At 45.2% G+C, this 20300-nt stretch overlaps 1 long non-coding RNA gene across 10 annotated transcripts in view; it reads right to left on the reverse strand.

The window, feature by feature from the left end:
- LOC127930145 (uncharacterized) overlaps window positions 1-2659 on the reverse strand; it is a 4034-nt gene extending 1375 nt beyond the window's left edge. For 2 of the 10 annotated variants that reach the window (XR_008137027.1, XR_008137026.1), the window contains exons 1-3: window positions 769-1308; window positions 297-530; window positions 1-217 (exon numbers count right to left, since the gene is read on the reverse strand). The exon at window positions 1-217 is cut by the window's left edge. This is a non-coding gene — a long non-coding RNA (uncharacterized LOC127930145). The other 8 variants (XR_008137031.1, XR_008137030.1, XR_008137032.1 and 5 more) reach the window with 8 other exon arrangements.
- Between the last annotated feature and the right edge of the window lie 17641 nt (window positions 2660-20300).

A 20300-nucleotide genomic window follows, 5' to 3' on the forward strand; every position in this document is an offset into this window, starting at 1 on the left:
AACCACAGAGCCTGTAGAGATTCCTACAGGACACTGACACACTGGACCCAGTTAACACAACCTCTGGGGTGGAGTACTAACCACAGAGCCTGTAGAGATTCCTACAGGACACTGACACACTGAACCCAGTTAACACAACCTCTGGGGTGGAGTACTAACCACAGAGCCTGTAGAGATTCCTACAGGACACTGACACACTGGACCCAGTTAACACAACCTCTGGGGTGGAGTACTAACCACAGAGCCTGTAGAGATTCCTACAGGACACTGACACACTGGAACCCAGTTAACACAACCTCTGGGGTGGAGTACTAACCACAGAGCCTGTAGAGATTCCTACAGGACACTGACACACTGGACCCAGTTAACACAACCTCTGGGGTGGAGTACTAACCACAGAGCCTGTAGAGATTCCTACAGGACACTGACACACTGAACCCAGTTAACACAACCTCTGGGGTGGAGTACTAACCACAGAGCCTGTAGAGATTCCTACAGGACACTGACACACTGGACCCAGTTAACACAACCTCTGGGGTGGAGTACTAACCACAGAGCCTGTAGAGATTAGACACTGACACAATTCCTACAGGACACTGACACACTGGACCCAGTTAACACAACCTCTGGGGTGGAGTACTAACCACAGAGCCTGTAGGGATTCTAACCACAGACAGCCTGGACCCAGTTAACACAACCTCTGGGGTGGAGTACTAACCAGGCCAGATTCTGACAGGACACTGACACACTGGACCCAGTTAACACAACCTCTGGGGTGGAGTACTAACCACAGAGCCTGTAGAGATTCCTACAGGACACTGACACACTGGACCCAGTTAACACAACCTCTGGGGTGGAGTACTAACCACAGAGCCTGTAGAGATTCCTACAGGACACTGACACACTGGACCCAGTTAACACAACCTCTGGGGTGGAGTACTAACCACAGAGCCTGTAGAGATTCCTACAGGACACTGACACACTGGACCCAGTTAACACAACCTCTGGGGTGGAGTACTAACCACAGAGCCTGTAGAGATTCCTACAGGACACTGACACACTGGACCCAGTTAACACAACCTCTGGGGTGGAGTACTAACCACAGAGCCTGTAGAGATTCCTACAGGACACTGACACACTGGACCCAGTTAACACAACCTCTGGGGTGGAGTACTAACCACAGAGCCTGTAGAGATTCCTACAGGACACTGACACACTGGACCCAGTTAACACAACCTCTGGGGTGGAGTACTAACCACAGAGCCTGTAGAGATTCCTACAGGACACTGACACACTGAACCCAGTTAACACAACCTCTGGGGTGGAGTACTAACCACAGAGCCTGTAGAGATTCCTACAGGACACTGACACACTGAACCCAGTTAACACAACCTCTGGGGTGGAGTACTAACCACAGAGCCTGTAGAGATTCCTACAGGACACTGACAAAGAGAAGTGTGTGTTTGCTGCTACTGTGTGTCTGCATGTCTATGTGTGTATTTGTGCGTAAACAGTTGGTATGTATGTGAGAGGGAGGGAGAGAGCAGGTAAAGAGTCTGAACAGGTCCTCCTCTCCCCTGGATATCCATGACCCCTGGAGACCGTCAGCGGTCCAGCCACTCTGGCCCAGTAGCTATGGACCAGTACAGGGTTTCCGCCAGGAGAATTTGGCGGAAAGGTGAGCGGCAAGATTTGATTTTACCTGACATTTGAACAATTTGCAGCACATCCATATGCATTGGGTGCGTAACGCATTAGGACATAGAAGAACAAGCTGCCTACACAGCAGTAAAACACAACTTCAACATCTAATATTTGTATAATATCAGTTGTGAACGACCTGTCCTATAGGCTATTTGTGTGAACATTTAATTTAATAAATAACAAAACACAGATGTTTTCAAATACAACCTAATGTAATTTAGCGTAGGCATGAACATTTTAATTAAGCCTAATAAATATCAAAACATAGCTGTCTATGAACACCAGGGCCGTCCCAGTCCAGCTGGGATTCAGAGCCACAGCAGTGGAATGAGGACACTCTAGGCAGCCACAAAATGAAGAAATGGTAAAACTCATGTTGGACAATCAAATATGATATGTAAATAAACTAAATTGGTTAAGGCTGGTTCTTTGAGAGAAAGCTGATTTTACAGTGCTCCTGTGAAACGAGGCCCACACCATGCATTTATGAAAGCACATTTCCAAAGCTCAATGTTCTGTTTCCAAGAGCTACTAAATAAGCTCCACTGAAATGCACCTTTTGCCCATGATACACCTCATTACCCTACTCAATCCATTCCAAATCCTTAAAGGCTACTTACTGTACATGAAACAGGGCTGGTATACAGCATGTAGTTCTGGCGACAGCAGAACTGCTCGGACCGGACCATTTAGCCAGCAAAACTGTAACTATGGGCTTTTATTTATTTCAAAAGCTTGTATTTACTGTCTAATGGAAACTATGGTCCACTGCTGCTCTGTGCCTGTGGAAGCCACAGGTGTTCTGGCCTCAGCCACTCTCCCTCTCTGTTCTGGCCTCAGCCACTCTCCCTCTCTGTTCTGGCCTCAGCCACTCTCCCTCTCTGTTCTGGCCTCAGCCACTCTCCCTCTCTGTTCTGGCCTCAGCCACTCTCCCTCTCTGTTCTGGCCTCAGCCACTCTCCTCTCTGTGTTCTGGCCTCAGCCTCTCTCTCTGTGTTCTGGCCTCAGCCACTCTCCCTCTCTGTGTTCTGGCCTCAGCCTCTCTCTCTCTGTGTTCTGGCCTCAGCCTCTCTCTGTCTGTGTTCTGGCCTCAGCCACTCTCTCTCTCTGTGTTCTGGCCTCAGCCACTCTCCCTCTCTGAGTTCTGGCCTCAGCCTCTCTCTCTGTCTGTGTTCTGGCCTCAGCCTCTCTCTCTGTCTGTGTTCTGGCCTCAGCCTCTCTCTCTGTCTGTGTTCTGGCCTCAGCCTCTCTCTCTGTCTGTGTTCTGGCCTCAGCCTCTCTCTCTGTCTGTGTTCTGGCCTCAGCCTCTCTCTCTGTCTGTGTTCTGGCCTCAGCCTCTCTCTCTGTCTGTGTTCTGGCCTCAGCCTCTCTCTCTGTCTGTGTTCTGGCCTCAGCCCTCTCTCTGTCTGTGTTCTGGCCTCAGCTCTCTCTCTGTCTGTGTGTTCTGGCCTCAGCCTCTCTCTCTGTCTGTGTTCTGGCCTCAGCCTCTCTCTCTGTCTGTGTTCTGGCCTCAGCCTCTCTCTCTGTCTGTGTTCTGGCCTCAGCCTCTCTCTCTGTCTGTGTTCTGGCCTCAGCCTCTCTCTCTGTCTGTGTTCTGGCCTCAGCCTCTCTCTCTGTCTGTGTTCTGGCCTCAGCCTCTCTCTCTGTCTGTGTTCTGGCCTCAGCCTCTCTCTCTGTCTGTTCTGGCCTCAGCCTCTCTCTCTGTCTGTGTTCTGGCCTCAGCCTCTCTCTCTGTCTGTGTTCTGGCCTCAGCCTCTCTCTGTCTGTGTTCTGGCCTCAGCCTCTCTCTCTGTGTTCTGGCCTCTGCCTCTCTCTCTGTGTTCTGGCCTCTGCCTCTCTCTCTGTGTTCTGGCCTCTGCCTCTCTCTCTGTGTTCTGGCCTCTGCCTCTCTCTCTGTGTTCTGGCCTCTGCCTCTCTCTCTGTGTTCTGGCCTCTGCCTCTCTCTCTGTGTTCTGGCCTCTGCCTCTCTCTCTGTGTTCTGGCCTCTGCCTCTCTCTCTCTGTGTTCTGGCCTCTGCCTCTCTCTCTGTGTTCTGGCCTCTGCCTCTCTCTCTGTGTTCTGGCCTCTGCCTCTCTCTCTGTGTTCTGGCCTCTGCCCTCTCTCTCTGTGTTCTGGCCTCTGCCTCTCTCTCTGTGTTCTGGCCTCTGCCTCTCCCTCTGTGTTCTGGCCTCAGCCTCTCTCTCTGTGTTCTGGCCTCAGCCTCTCTCTCTGTGTTCTGGCCTCAGCCTCTCTCTCTGTGTTCTGGCCTCAGCCCTCTCTCTGTGTTCTGGCCTCAGCCTCTCTCTCTGTGTTCTGGCCTCAGCCTCTCTCTCTGTGTTCTGGCCTCAGCCTCTCTCTCTGTGTTCTGGCCTCAGCCTCTCTCTCTGTGTTCTGGCCTCAGCCTCTCTCTCTGTGTTCTGGCCTCAGCCTCTCTCTCTGTGTTCTGGCCTCAGCCTCTCTCTCTGTGTTCTGGCCTCAGCCTCTCTCTCTGTGTTCTGGCCTCAGCCTCTCTCTCTGTGTTCTGGCCTCAGCCTCTCTCTCTGTGTTCTGGCCTCAGCCCTCTCTCTGTGTTCTGGCCTCAGCCTCTCTCTAGCCTCTCTCTCTGTGTTCTGGCCTCAGCCTCTCTCTCTGTGTTCTGGCCTCAGCCTCTCTCTCTGTGTTCTGGCCTCAGCCTCTCTCTCTGTGTTCTGGTCTCAGCCTCTCTCTCTGTGTTCTGGCCTCAGCCTGTCTGTGTTCTGCCTCAGCCTCTCTGTGTTCTGGCCTCAGCCCTCTCTCTGTGTTCTGGCCTCAGCCTCTCTCTCTGTGTTCTGGCCTCAGCCACTCTCTCTGTGTTCTGGCCTCAGCCTCTCTCTCTGTGTTCTGGCCTCAGCCTCTCTCTCTGTGTTCTGGACTCAGCCTCTCTCTCTGTTCTGGACTCAGCCTCTCTCTCTCTGTTCTGGACTCAGTGTCTCTCCCTCTCTGTTCTGGCCTCAGCCTCTCTCTGTTGCCCACTACTCAAACACCAGCTCACAGTCATAACTTTTAACCAGGCAGCACTGCTCAGCTGAAACCTGTGTGTCCTCGTCCATCTGTTAATTGCTTGTGGTTTCACTCCAGTGCTACTAAAAGACCCCCCCTTCCCCTCTTCTCCCTCGTCACACCATCCAAGACTGTCTGGCTGAAAGACCCAACAGCACACCAGCTTTGTCCCTATGCCCTCTGAGAACAAACTGGCCCCTCAAATATGTTCCTGAACCGGGGCCCCTTTCTTTTCCCTCTAGCTGTTCCTCTGGTCAAACATGTCTGTCTAAGTCTCTTTGTCTAAGCTGTTGGTCTTTTCATGCTGTCTGCCCTCTATGTTGTTAAGGTCCCGTTCACATAGAGGATGGAGAGAGACAGGAGAATGGAGATGAGAAAGGAAGGTTCAGGTATATGCATTGGAATAGAAGGGAATTGATTGGAAGAGGAGTTTTATTCAATTATTTCTCCTTTATTTAACTAATGAAGTCACATTGAGAGACAGAACTGTTTTAAGTGAGCCATGAAAACAGAAGCATAGCATGTTTTCTACTGAGAAACACACAGAGAAACCACTATGATAAGCATAAAGCGGTGTGCCACACCATAGAAATACCACCAGCCTGTCAAATACAGCCTGTCTATACTGTCAAATACAGCCTGTCTATACTGTCAAACACAGCCTGTCTATACTGTCAAATACAGCCTGTCTATACTGTCAAATACAGCCTGTCTATACTGTCAAATACAGCCTGTCTATACTGTCAAACACAGCCTGTCTATACTGTCAAACACAGCCTGTCTATACTGTCAAACACAGCCTGTCTATACTGTCAAACACAGCCTGTCTATACTGTCAAATACAGCCTGTCTATACTGTCAAATACAGCCTGTCTATACTGTCAAATACAGCCTGTCTATACTGTCAAATACAGCCTGTCTATACTGTCAAATACAGCCTGTCTATACTGTCAAATACAGCCTGTCTATACTGTCAAATACAGCCTGTCTATACTGTCAAATACAGCCTGTCTATACTGTCAAATACAGCCTGTCTATACTGTCAAATACAGCCTGTCTATACTGTCAAATACAGCCTGTCTATACTGTCAAATACAGCCTGTCTATACTGTCAAATACAGCCTGTCTATACTGTCAAATACAGCCTGTCTATACTGTCAAATACAGCCTGTCTATACTGTCAAATACAGCCTGTCTATACTGTCAAATACAGCCTGTCTATACTGTCAAATACAGCCTGTCTATACTGTCAAATACAGCCTGTCTATACTGTCAAATACAGCCTGTCTATACTGTCAAATACAGCCTGTCTATACTGTCAAATACAGCCTGTCTATACTGTCAAATACAGCCTGTCTATACTGTCAAATACAGCCTGTCTATACTGTCAAATACAGCCTGTCTATACTGTCAAATACAGCCTGTCTATACTGTCAAATACAGCCTGTCTATACTGTCAAATACAGCCTGTCTATACTGTCTATACTGACAGGCTGTATTTGACAATATAGACAGGCTGTATTTGACAGGCTGTCTATTGACAGTATATACTGCTGTATTTGACAATATAGACAGGCTGTATTTGACAGGCTGTCTATTTGACAATATACAGACAGGCTGTACTGACAGCCTGTATTTGACTGTATAGACAGGCTGTATTTGTCAGGCTGTATTTGACAATATAGCCTGTCTGTATTTGTCAATATACTGCTGTATTTGACAAATAGACAGGCTGTCTATACTGTTCTGTATTTGACATATGACAGGCTGTATTTGACAGGCTGCATTTGACTGTCATATACTGCTGTATTTGACAAATAGACAGGCTGTCTGACAGGCTGTCAAATGACAGTATGACAGGCTGTCATTTGACAGCTGTCATTTGACAGTATATACTGCCTGTATTTGACAATATAGACAGGCTGTATATGACAGGCTGTATTTGACAATATAGACAGGTTGCATTTGACAGTATATACTGCTGTATTTGACAATATAGACAGGCTGTATTTGACAATATAGACAGGCTGTATTTGACAATATAGACAGGCTGTATTTGACAATATAGACAGGCTGTATTTGACAATATAGACAGGCTGTATTTGACAGGCTGTATTTGACAATATAGACAGGCTGTATTTGACAGGCTGTATTTGACAATATAGACAGGCTGCATTTGACAGTATATACTGCTGTATTTGACAATATAGACAGGCTGTATTTGACAGGCTGTATTTGACAATATAGACAGGCTGTATTTGACAGGCTGCATTTGACAGTATATACTGCTGTATTTGACAATATAGACAGGCTGTATTTGACAGGCTGTATTTGACAATATAGACAGGCTGTATTTGACAGGCTGTATTTGACAATATAGACAGGCTGTATTTGACAGGCTGCATTTGACAGTATATACTGCTGTATTTGACAATATAGACAGGCTGTATTTGACAGGCTGTATTTGACAATATAGACAGGCTGTATTTGACAATATAGACAGGCTGTATTTGACAGGCTGCATTTGACAGTATATACTGCTGTATTTGACAATATAGACAGGCTGCATTTGACAGTATATACTGCTGTATTTGACAATATAGACAGGCTGTATTTGACAGGCTGTATTTGACAATATAGACAGGCTGCATTTGACAGGCTGTATTTGACAATATAGACAGGCTGCATTTGACAGTATATACTGCTGTATTTGACAATATAGACAGGCTGTATTTGACAGGCTGTATTTGACAATATAGACAGGCTGCATTTGACAGTATATACTGCTGTATTTGACAATATAGACAGGCTGTATTTGACAGGCTGTATTTGACAATATAGACAGGCTGTATTTGACAGGCTGCATTTGACAGTATATACTGCTGTATTTGACAATATAGACAGGCTGTATTTGACAGGCTGTATTTGACAATATAGACAGGCTGTATTTGACAGGCTGCATTTGACAGTATATACTGCTGTATTTGGCAATATAGACAGGCTGTATTTGACAGGCTGTATTTGACAATATAGACAGGCTGTATTTGACAGGCTGTATTTGACAATATAGACAGGCTGTATTTGACAGGCTGTATTTGACAATATAGACAGGCTGTATTTGACAGGCTGCATTTGACAATATAGACAGGCTGTATTTGACAGGCTGTATTTGACAATATAGACAGGCTGTATTTGACAGTATATACTGCTGTATTTGACAATATAGACAGGCTGTATTTGACAGGCTGTATTTGACAATATAGACAGGCTGTATTTGACAGGCTGCATTTGACAGTATATACTGCTGTATTTGACAATATAGACAGGCTGTATTTGACAGGCTGTATTTGACAATATAGACAGGCTGTATTTGACAGGCTGTATTTGACAATATAGACAGGCTGTATTTGACAGGCTGTATTTGACAATATAGACAGGCTGTATTTGACAGGCTGTATTTGACAATATAGACAGGCTGTATTTGACAGGCTGCATTTGACAATATAGACAGGCTGTATTTGACAGGCTGTATTTGACAATATAGACAGGCTGTATTTGACCGTATATACTGCTGTATTTGACAATATAGACAGGCTGTATTTGACAGGCTGTATTTGACAATATAGACAGGCTGTATTTGACAGGCTGCATTTGACAGTATATACTGCTGTATTTGACAATATAGACAGGCTGTATTTGGCAGGCTGTATTTGACAATATAGACAGGCTGTATTTGACAGGCTGTATTTGACAATATAGACAGGCTGTATTTGACAGGCTGTATTTGACAATATAGACAGTCTGTATTTGACAGGCTGTATTTGACAATATAGACAGGCTGTATTTGACAGGCTGTATTTGACAATATAGACAGGCTGTATTTGACAGTATATACTGCTGTATTTGACAATATAGACAGGCTGTATTTGACAGGCTGTATTTGACAATATAGACAGGCTGTATTTGACAGGCTGCATTTGACAGTATATACTGCTGTATTTGACAATATAGACAGGCTGTATTTGACAGGCTGTATTTGACAATATAGACAGGCTGTATTTGACAGGCTGTATTTGACAATATAGACAGGCTGTATTTGACAGGCTGTATTTGACAATATAGACAGGCTGTATTTGACAGGCTGTATTTGACAATATAGACAGGCTGTATTTGACAGGCTGTATTTGACAATATAGACAGGCTGTATTTGACAGGCTGCATTTGACAGTATATACTGCTGTATTTGACAATATAGACAGGCTGTATTTGACAGTATATACTGCTGTATTTGACAAATAGACAGGCTGTATTTGACAGGCTGTATTTGACAATATAGACAGGCTGCATTTGACAGGCTGTATTTGATGTATATCTGCTGTATTTGACAATATAGACAGGCTGCATTTGACAGTATATACTGCTGTATTTGACAATATAGACAGGCTGTATTTGACAGGCTGTATTTGACAATATAGACAGCCTGTATTTGACAATATAGACAGGCTGTATTTGAAGGCTGTATTTGACAATATAGACAGGCTGTATTTGACAGGCTGTATTTGACAATATAGACAGGCTGTATTTGACAGGCTGTATTTGACAATATAGACAGGCTGTATTTGACAGGCTGTATTTGACAATATAGACAGGCTGCATTTGACAGTATATACTGCTGTATTTGACAATATAGACAGGCTGCATTTGACAGTATATACTGCTGTATTTGACAATATAGACAGGCTGTATTTGACAGGCTGTATTTGACAATATAGACAGGCTGCATTTGACAGGCTGTATTTGACAGTATATACTGCTGTATTTGACAATATAGACAGGCTGTATTTGACAGGCTGTATTTGACAATATAGACAGGCTGCATTTGACAGTATATACTGCTGTATTTGACAATATAGACAGGCTGCATTTGACAGTATATACTGCTGTGTTTGACAATATAGACAGGCTGTATTTGACAGGCTGCATTTGACAGTATATACTGCTGTATTTGACAATATAGACAGGCTGTATTTGACAGGCTGCATTTGACAATATAGACAGGCTGTATTTGACAGTATATACTGCTGTATTTGACAATATAGACAGGCTGTATTTGACAGGCTGCATTTGACAGTATATACTGCTGTATTTGACAATATAGACAGGCTGTATTTGACAGGCTGTATTTGACAATATAGACAGGCTGCATTTGACAGGCTGTATTTGAAGTATATACTGCTGTATTTGACAATATAGACAGGCTGCATTTGACAGGCTGTATTTGACAGTATATACTGCTGTATTTGACAATATAGACAGGCTGCATTTGACAGGCTGTATTTGACAGTATATACTGCTGTATTTGACAATATAGACAGGCTGCATTTGACAGGCTGTATTTGACAGTATATACTGCTGTATTTGACAATATAGACAGGCTGCATTTGACAGGCTGCATTTGACAGTATATACTGCTGTATTTGACAATATAGACAGGCTGCATTTGACAGTATATACTGCTGTATTTGACAATATAGACAGGCTGTATTTGACAGTATATACTGCTGTATTTGACAATATAGACAGGCTGCATTTGACAGGCTGTATTTGACAGTATATACTGCTGTATTTGACAATATAGACAGGCTGCATTTGACAGGCTGCATTTGACAGTATATACTGCTGTATTTGACAATATAGACAGGCTGTATTTGACAGTATATACTGCTGTATTTGACAATATAGACAGGCTGCATTTGACAGGCTGCATTTGACAGTATATACTGCTGTATTTGACAATATAGACAGGCTGCATTTGACAGTATATACTGCTGTATTTGACAATATAGACAGGCTGTATTTGTTTTTGACAGGCTGTAAATAAAAAAAATACATAATAATAATAATAATGCAGGTGAGGTGCACAAACACACCATAAAACACTATGCCATTATGAGTAAATCCATGGTAAAAATGGAGGACATTCTTGTTAGCTCATCTCATACAAGAACACATACAGTAGAGTACACACACATACGAACCACACACACACACATACACATACGAACCACACACACACATACGAACCACACACACACACATAAGAACCACACACACACACACACACACACACACACACACACACACACACACACACACACACACACACACACACACACACACACACACACACACACACACACACACACACACACACACACACACACACACGAACCACACACACTCACTCACACACAAAATGGATGAGTAAACTTCAGATGGGGGTGGCAGCGTAGCCTAGTGGTTAGAGCGTTGGACTAGTAACCAGAAGGTTGCGAGTTCAAACCCCGAGCTGACAAGGTACAAATCTGTCGTTCTGCCCCTGAACAGGCACTTAACCCACTGTGTTCTGAATGTGTGCTCTGAATGTGTGTTCTGAATGTGTGTTCTGAATGTGTGTTCTGAATGTGTGCTCTGAATGTGTGCTCTGAATGTGTGTTCTGAATGTGTGTTCTGAATGTGTGTTCTGAATGTGTGTTCTGAATGTGTTCTGAATGTGTGCTCTGAATGTGTGTTCTGAATGTGTGCTCTGAATGTGTGCTCTGAATGTGTGCTCTGAATGTGTGTTCTGAATGTGTGCTCTGAATGTGTGCTCTGAATGTGTGCTCTGAATGTGTGTTCTGAATGTGTGCTCTGAATGTGTGCTCTGAATGTGTGTTCTGAATGTGTGCTCTGAATGTGTGCTCTGAATGTGTGCTCTGAATGTGTGTTCTGAATGTGTGTTCTGAATGTGTGTTCTGAATGTGTGTTCTGAATGTGTGTTCTGAATGTGTGTTCTGAATGTGTGCTCTGAATGTGTGTTCTGAATGTGTGCTCTGAATGTGTGCTCTGAATGTGTGCTCTGAATGTGTGCTCTGAATGTGTGCTCTGAATGTGTGCTCTGAATGTGTGTTCTGAATGTGTGCTCTGAATGTGTGCTCTGAATGTGTGTTCTGAATGTGTGCTCTGAATGTGTGTTCTGAATGTGTGCTCTGAATGTGTGTTCTGAATGTGTGTTCTGAATGTGTGTTCTGAATGTGTGCTCTGAATGTGTGCTCTGAATGTGTGCTCTGAATGTGTGTTCTGAATGTGTGCTCTGAATGTGTGCTCTGAATGTGTGCTCTGAATGTGTGCTCTGAATGTGTGCGCTGAATGTGTGCTCTGAATGTGTGCTCTGAATGTGTGTTCTGAATGTGTGCTCTGAATGTGTGCTCTGAATGTGTGCTCTGAATGTGTGCTCTGAATGTGTGCTCTGAATGTGTGCTCTGAATGTGTGTTCTGAATGTGTGTTCTGAATGTGTGTTCTGAATGTGTGCTCTGAAACACTGACAGATGATAGACTGGTTGAGACACGTTGACATTGTTAGTGTCTGTCTGTGTGTTCTGTCTGTGTGTTCTGTCTGTGTGTTCTGAAACCCTGACAGAGATAACACACTGGTTGAGACACGTTGACATTGTTAGTGTCTGTCTGTGTGTTCTGTCTGTGTGTTCTGTCTGTGTGTTCTGAAACCCTGACAGAGTTAACACAATGGTTGAGACACAGTCACATTGTTAGTGTGTCTGTGGGTACACTGTTTGATGAGTGCGTGTGTGTGCATGACAGCAATATGTGTATGTGTGTGTATGCTGGTCGCTCTACCAGTTTGTGTGACAATGAGTGAACCATCATAGCTTGGCTGCAGGAATGCAGCCCCTCTAGCTGAGCCACGCTTGGGCTGCTGTGTGAGGGACACCTGTGCCCTATGCACCCTCCACACACACATCTCAGATAGAGGTCTCAGCCTGGGCTACACAGACAACGTACTGGAAGAGTGACCCCAGTTAGTGTGGAGGCTGAGAAGGGAGAATGGGATGAGATGAGCTGGGAGGTAGGGTCTAGAACACAGACTACATGGGAGAAAAATAAACCTCCCCCGCAGGTCTGTTGGACGGCATTCAAGCTGGTCACTCTTCCACCATGTGTGTATGTGTGTACGTGTGTGGACAGTGAGTGAACCATCATAGCTTGCCTGCAGGAATGCGGCCCCCCAGCTGAGCCACGCTTGGGCTGCTGTGTGAGGGACACCTGTGCCCTATGCACCCTCTGGGTCTGTTTACCATAGGTCTGTGACATGTTAAGGTGGATGCTAATTTGGTTGCTAATTAGCTCCCACATTTAGTTTTAAAGGGTAGGAAGCATACGTTTTTACTCACCAAAGTAACAACAAAGAGTGGCCAAAGACTTAGTTGTACGATCTGGTTACCTTTAAGTACAAACATAAATATGTAATAACCCAAAAATGAACTAACTTATTTCCGGATATCTTCTAAACTACCGATATTTCTGTCTCTCCCTGGCTTTGGTAGCTAACTCAGCCTGCACTCTTAAAAGTTTGACCATCGGATGGCCCCAGTCATATATATGGAAGTCTCTGATCTCTCTTTGCTTTTGATCTGCAGTTATGTTTTAGTTGTGGTCTATCCGTGGTGGTTGGCTTCCTAGGATAATAGCTAGCTGGCTAAATAGCTAAAGTTAGCTGGCTGGCTAGCTCGCTGGCTAAGATAACTAAGATAAGATAACTGCATATAGCTAGCTGGCTAAATAGCTAAAGTTAGCTGGCTGGCTAGCTCGCTGGCTAAGATAACTAAGATAAGATAACTGCATATAGCTAGCTGGCTAAATAGCTAAAGTTAGCTGGCTGGCTAGCTCGCTGGCTAAGATAACTGCATATAGCTAGCTAACATGATTTGTTTGAACTGGTGAGATGGCGTTATGTATTTCCAAAACTTTGGTTGAATTTAATGTAGCTGTAAGCTAGGTGTTCATAGGAACTGGCAGACTCGTGCTTAACGTCAGCAGGCTGGTAGGGTTAATGTTAGCAGACTACTAGGGATAACGTTAGCAGGCTAGTTCCTTAGCAACCTTGCAAGTTGGTTTGTAAAAATAAATAAATTCATAAAATAAAATATATTAGCTTTTAAGTTGGCAAAAAAAGGTTTTTAGCCAGTAGTCATCAGTGCAAGCAATTTGGTTTACTTTCAAGTTAAACATTTGAAGTTATTTCTGTTGGAGGTTAATTATAGTGAATGGGCTGGCTGCCTGGTCCTAAATATTACATCACACCCGGTAAAACATTTTCAGATGTGACTTTGGCGTTCCACAGAATTCTGACCTGTTTTATGCAATAATAATAGAAAAATAGAAAAGTGAGGTGTAAGTGCATTGGGACGTTGATGCGTATACTATCCATATATTACATGTGGTTATGTTTATGTTACCTACTTTCAAAGTTATTTAAAATTGTAAATTCGTTATCTAAATGTGTTTTGTGTGCTTTGTGTTGAAAATAACAAGTCATGTGCAAAAATGAAAACTTTGATATATCAGCTGATGTAAGAAGGGCTATATAAATAAATGTGATTTGAAAAGGTACCACAGAGCATACCACTGACTGACTGACTGCTGTAATAACCTGACTAGTGCTCTAATAAGGGTTGACTGAGGGCGTGTTCAACCCCCAGGCTGACACAGTGACCCTAACAACAACACTGACTAACTGACCTTCCTGAATGCAGACAGCCATGCAGGGACTTCATTTAAATCCATCTGAAGCAACAGGAAAGCCCCTGGAGATCCTCAAGCTGCCTCTAGTGCAGGGCCAGACCCAAAGCAGCTGCTGGTCGTTCCTCTACCTTTTCTTCCCTTTCATTCTCTTCCTTTGTTCCCATAAGGAGGGAGTTATTTCCTATCCCCCTCCAGCCAAATACATTTTGATGAAGTTGTTCATCCTGGTCCAAGCCAACCTGTGACCTCCTCCATGGCTGCAGTGCAATAAGGAGTCAGAGCAGGTGCAGAGCTGCTATGTTGTCATAATATTTCCATGGAGACCAGCCAGATGGTAACTGTTGTCTTACTATTGCCTTTCTCTTCTAAACCATCAGAACCTGTTGGACATAGACAAGACAGCAGGGTGCTGGAGCATCCAGTCAAATGACCAATTACATAGTGGGGCACACGCGCACACACACCACACACACGCGCACACACACACACACACACACACACACACACACACACACACACACACACACACACACACACACACACACACACACACACACACACACACACACACACACACACACACACACACACACACCACTTTCCCATTTAACTAACCATAGCATATTCCCCCTGCCTCACTGACACTGACATGTTTCCAGTCGAGACGCTGATTCCTGATTTGCAGGACAAATATGGCCCACATGGGAAGTGACATCACTGTGTCCCCCAGGCAGCCCACCTGTCAACAGTCAATCACACGGGCTTGTTAATGAACAGTTTCCCCTATTGCACATCGAGCAACGAATAGATGGAGAGACCAGCTCTGGGTCAATAGTTTGGAAAAGATGAAGAGGAACAAAAGAGAGAAACAGAAGGATAAGGCAGTCAGTCTTTATGTGTGTCTGTGCTCTTTATTAAAAGAGACAGTCGGTCTTTCTGTGTGTCTGTGCTCTTTATTAAAAGAGACAGTCGGAAAACTGTGCTCAGCCTCTTCACTTAGAAGAGGGGAAAGTTGGGCCGTTCACACAGAGCTAGAGGAAACCTGATGTGGATGAGTGCTCTGGACGTTACACAGACCGTGGGTGCGTCCCAAATTATCCCTAGTAAAAAAGTGGTGCACTATATAGGGAATAGGGTGCCATTTGGGACAGCCGCCCATTATACAAATAGGAGAAAAGCAGACCTTGGAACGGTTATAGTAAAAATAGCAGGGCACCACATGATCAAATGAATTATCAAGCTGGATCTAAAGGACAGAGGATGGTTACCACATTATCAAATGTATTATCAAGCTGGATCTAAGGCAGGTAGGAAAAAGAGACAATGATGATAAGGCAGGTAGGAAGAAGAGACAATGATGATAAGGCAGGGAGGAAAAAGAGACAATGATGATAAGGCAGGGAGGAAAAAGAGACAATGATGATAAGGCAGGGAGGAAAAAGAGACAATGATGATAAGGCAGGGAGGAAAAGAGACAATGATGATAAGGCAGGGAGGAAAAAGAGACAATGATGATAAGGCAGGGAGGAAAAAGAGACAATGATGATAAGGCAGGGAGGAAAAAGAGACAATGATGATAAGGCAGGGAAGGAAAAAGAGACAATTATGATAAGGCAGGGAGGAAAAAGAGACAATGATGATAAGGCAGGGAAGGAAAAAGAGACAATTATGATAAGGCAGGGAGGAAAAAGAGACAATGATGATAAGGCAGGGAGGAAAAAGAGACAATGATGATAAGACAGGGAGGAAAAAGAGACAATGATGATAAGACAGGGGAGGAAAAAGAGACAATGATGATAAGGCAGGTAGGAAGAAGAGACAATGATGATAAGGCAGGGAGGAAAAATAGACAATGATGATAAGGCAGGGAGGAAAAAGAGACAATGATGATAAGGCAGGGAGGAAAAAGAGACAATGATGATAAGGCAGGGAGGAAAAAGAGACAATGATGATAAGGCAGGGAGGAAAAAGAGACAATGATGATAAGGCAGGGAGGAAAAAGAGACAATGATGATAAGGCAGGGAGGAAAAAGAGACAATGATGATAAGACAGGGAGGAAAAAGAGACAATGATGATAAGGCAGGGAGGAAAAAGAGACAATGATGATAAGGCAGGTAGGAAAAAGAGACAATGATGATAAGGCAGGTAGGAAGAAGAGACAATGATGATAAGGCAGGAAGGAAAAAGAGACAATGATGATAAGGCAGGGAGGAAAAAGAGACAATGATGATAAGGCAGGGAGGAAAAAGAGACAATGATGATAAGGCAGGGAGGAAAAAGAGACAATTATGATAAGGCAGGGAGGAAAAAGAGATCATGATGATAAGGCAGGGAGGAAAAAGAGACAATGATGATAAGGCAGGGAGGAAAAATATACAATGATGATAAGGCAGGAAGGAAAAAGAGATTGAATGATGATAAGGCAGGGAGGAAAAAGAGACAATGATGATAAGGCAGAGAGGAAAAAGAGACTGAATGATGATAAGGCAGGGAGGAAAAAGAGACTGAATGATGATAAGGCAGGGAGGAAAAAGAGACAATGATGATAAGGCAGGGAGGAAAAAGAGACAATGATGATAAGGCAGGGAGGAAAAAGAGACAATTATGATAAGGCAGGGAGGAAAAAGAGACAATGATGATAAGGCAGGGAGGAAAAAGAGACAATGATGATAAGGCAGGGAGGAAAAAGAGACAATTATGATAAGGCAGGGAGGAAAAAGAGACCATGATGATAAGGCAGGGAGGAAAAAGAGACAATGATGATAAGGCAGGGAGGAAAAAGAGACAATTATGATAAGGCAGGGAGGAAAAATATACAATGATGATAAGGCAGGAAGGAAAAAGAGACTGAATGATGATAAGGCAGGGAAGGAAAAAGAGACTGAATGATGATAAGGCAGGGAAGGAAAAGAGAGTGAATGATGATAAGGCAGGAAGGAAAAGATACAGGCCTACAGCAGCTCACACACCGTCTTTGCACTGATACATCATTGGGCTGGACTGTTTGCCTGTTAAATGGTATCGCCTTGCATTGCCTCCATGTGTTGTGTATATGTGTCTGTGCGTGTGTGTGTCTTGTCCATGTGTTGTGAATAAGTCTGTGTGTGTGTGTGTGTGTGTGTGTGTGTGTGTGTGTGTGTGTGTGTGTGTGTGTGTGTGTGTGTGTGTGTGTGTGTGTGTGTGTGTGTGTGTGTGTGTGTGTGTGTGTGTGTGTGTGTGTGTGTGTGTGTGTCTTGTCCATGTGTTGTGAATAAGGACCTGGTGCTGTTTTCACTTCAGAACTTCTCTGCCAACCCTCCTATTCACTCTCTCGCAGATCAGCTACTACATACACACTTAGGTGAGAGAATAGTAGAGAGGGAGGAAAGGGGAGGAAAGGGGAGAGGGGGGAGCGAGGAGAGAGGGAGGAAAGAGGAGAGAGGGAGGAAAGAGGAAAGATGAGAGGGAGGAAAGAGGAAAGATGAGAGGAAGGAAAGAGGAAAGATGAGAGGGAGGAAAGATGGAGGAAAGAGGAGAGGGGGAGGAAAGTGGAGAGAGGGAGGAAAGAGGAGAGAGGGAGGAAAGAGGAGAGAGGAAAGAGGAGAGAGGAGAGAGGAAAGAAGAGAGTGGGAGGAAAGAAGAGAGTGGGAGGAAAGAAGAGAGTGGGAGGAAAGAAGGAGGAAAGAGTAAAGAGGAGAGGGAGGAAAGATGAGGGAGGAAAGAGGAGAGGGAGGAAAGGGGAGAGGTGGGAGAGAGGGAGAGGGAGGAGGAGGAAGATGGAGGAGAGAGGTAGGAAAGAGGAGAGAGGGAGGAAAGAGGAGAGAGGGAGGAAAGATGAGGGAGGAGAGGAGAGAGGTAGGAAAGAGGAGAGAGAGGAAAGATGAGAGGAGAGAGGGGAGAGAGGATAGGGAGGAAAGAGGAGAGAGGGAGGAGAGGATAGGGAGGAAAGAGGAGAGAGGGGAGAGAGGGAGGAAAGAGGAGAGAGGGAGGAGAGAGGAGGAGAGAGGGAGAGGGAGGAGGAGAGAGGGAGGAAAGAGGAGAGAGGAGGGAGAGAGGAGAGAGGGAGGAGAGAAGGAGAGTGCTGAAAGGGACTAGGATGGAGCAGAGGAAAGGATAGAAAATACCTATTCCATTAGTATGGCACAGTGCCTGAAAGTGATTGTGAGTTTAAAGGTTAATTTATATAGGAGAGACGTGGGATGACTAAGCACAATGGATTATATGTGAATTAGAATATGGAGCAGTCTGACTGCTTTTATCCTATTCCCCTGGTGAATTGTTGGGCGTCACGGTGACCATCAATAATTGTGTCAGCCATGTTGGGGAAAGTCTGAGGAGTCGGGAGCTAGAAATACAATCACTAGATAAGACACAGACCTGCTAGGAGAGCCCAGAGCAGCCTCCCAGATCCAGACAGTTTGAAACAGACACAGAACTACTTAGGAGAGCCCAGAGCAGCCTCCCAGATCCAGACAGTTAGAAACAGACACAGACCTACTAGGAGAGCCCAGAGCAGCCTCCCAGATCCAGACAGTAAGAAACAGACACAGACCTACTTAGGAGAGCCCAGAGCAGCCTCCCAGATCCAGACAGTTAGAAACAGACACAGACCTACTAGGAGAGCCCAGAGCAGCCTCCCAGATCCAGACAGTAAGAAACAGACACAGACCTACTTAGGAGAGCCCAGAGCAGCCTCCCAGATCCAGACAGTTAGAAACAGACACAGACCTACTAGGAGAGCCCAGAGCAGCCTCCCAGATCCAAACAGTAAGAAACAGACACAGACCTACTAGGAGTGCCCAGAGCAGCTTCCCAGATCCAGACAGTAAGAAACAGACACAGACCTACTAGGAGAGCCCAGAGCAGCCTCCCAGATCCAGACAGTAAGAAACAGACACAGACCTACTAGGAGAGCCCAGAGCAGCCTCCCATATCCAGACAGTAAGAAACAGACACAGACCTACTAGGAGAGCCCAGAGCAGCCCCCAGATCCAGACAGTAAGAAACAGACAGAGACCTACTAGGAGAGCCCAGAGCAGCCTCCCAGATCCAGACAGTAAGAAACAGACACAGACCTACTAGGAGAGCCCAGAGCAGCCTCCCAGATCCAGACAGTTAGAAACAGACACAGACCTACGAGGAGAGCCCAGAGCAGCCTCCCAGATCCAGACAGTAAGAAACAGACACAGACCTACTAGGAGAGCCCAGAGCAGCCTCCCAGATCCAGACAGTAAGAAACAGACACAGACCTACTAGGAGAGCCCAGAGCAGCCTCCCAGATCCAGACAGTAAGAAACAGACACAGACCTACCGGGAGAGCCCAGAGCAGCCTCCCAGATCCAGACAATTAGAAACAGACACAGACCTACTAGGAGAGCCCAGAGAAGCCTCCCAGATCCAGACAGTAAGAAACAGACACAGACCTACTAGGAGAGCCCAGAGCAGCCTCCCAGATCCAGACAGTAAGAAACAGACACAGACCTACCGGGAGAGCCCAGAGCAGCCTCCCAGATCCAGACAGTTAGAAACAGACACAGACCTACTAGGAGAGCCCAGAGCAGCCTCCCAGATCCAGACAGTAAGAAACAGACACAGACCTACCAGGAGAGCCCAGAGCAGCCTCCCAGATCCAGACAGTTAGAAACAGACACAGACCTACTAGGAGAGCCCAGAGCAGCCTCCCAGATCCAGACAGTAAGAAACAGACACAGACCTACTAGGAGAGCCCAGAGCATCCTCCCAGATCCAGACAGTAAGAAACAGACACAGACCTACTAGGAGAGCCCAGAGCAACCTCCCAGATCCAGACAGTAAGAAACAGACACATACCTACTAGGAGAGCCCAGAGCAGCCTCCCAGATCCAGACAGTAAGAAACAGACACAGACCTACTAGGAGGGCCCAGAGCAGCCTCCCAGATTCAACCAGTAAGAAACAGACACATACCTACTAAGAGAGCCCAGAGCAGCCTCCCAGAGCAGCCTCCCAGATTCAGCCAGTAAGAAACAGACACAGACCTACCAGGAGAGCCCAGAGCAGCC

This window comes from Oncorhynchus keta, chromosome 5, assembly GCF_023373465.1.
Source record: "Oncorhynchus keta strain PuntledgeMale-10-30-2019 chromosome 5, Oket_V2, whole genome shotgun sequence".
In the NCBI taxonomy this organism is placed as follows: domain Eukaryota; kingdom Metazoa; phylum Chordata; class Actinopteri; order Salmoniformes; family Salmonidae; genus Oncorhynchus; species Oncorhynchus keta.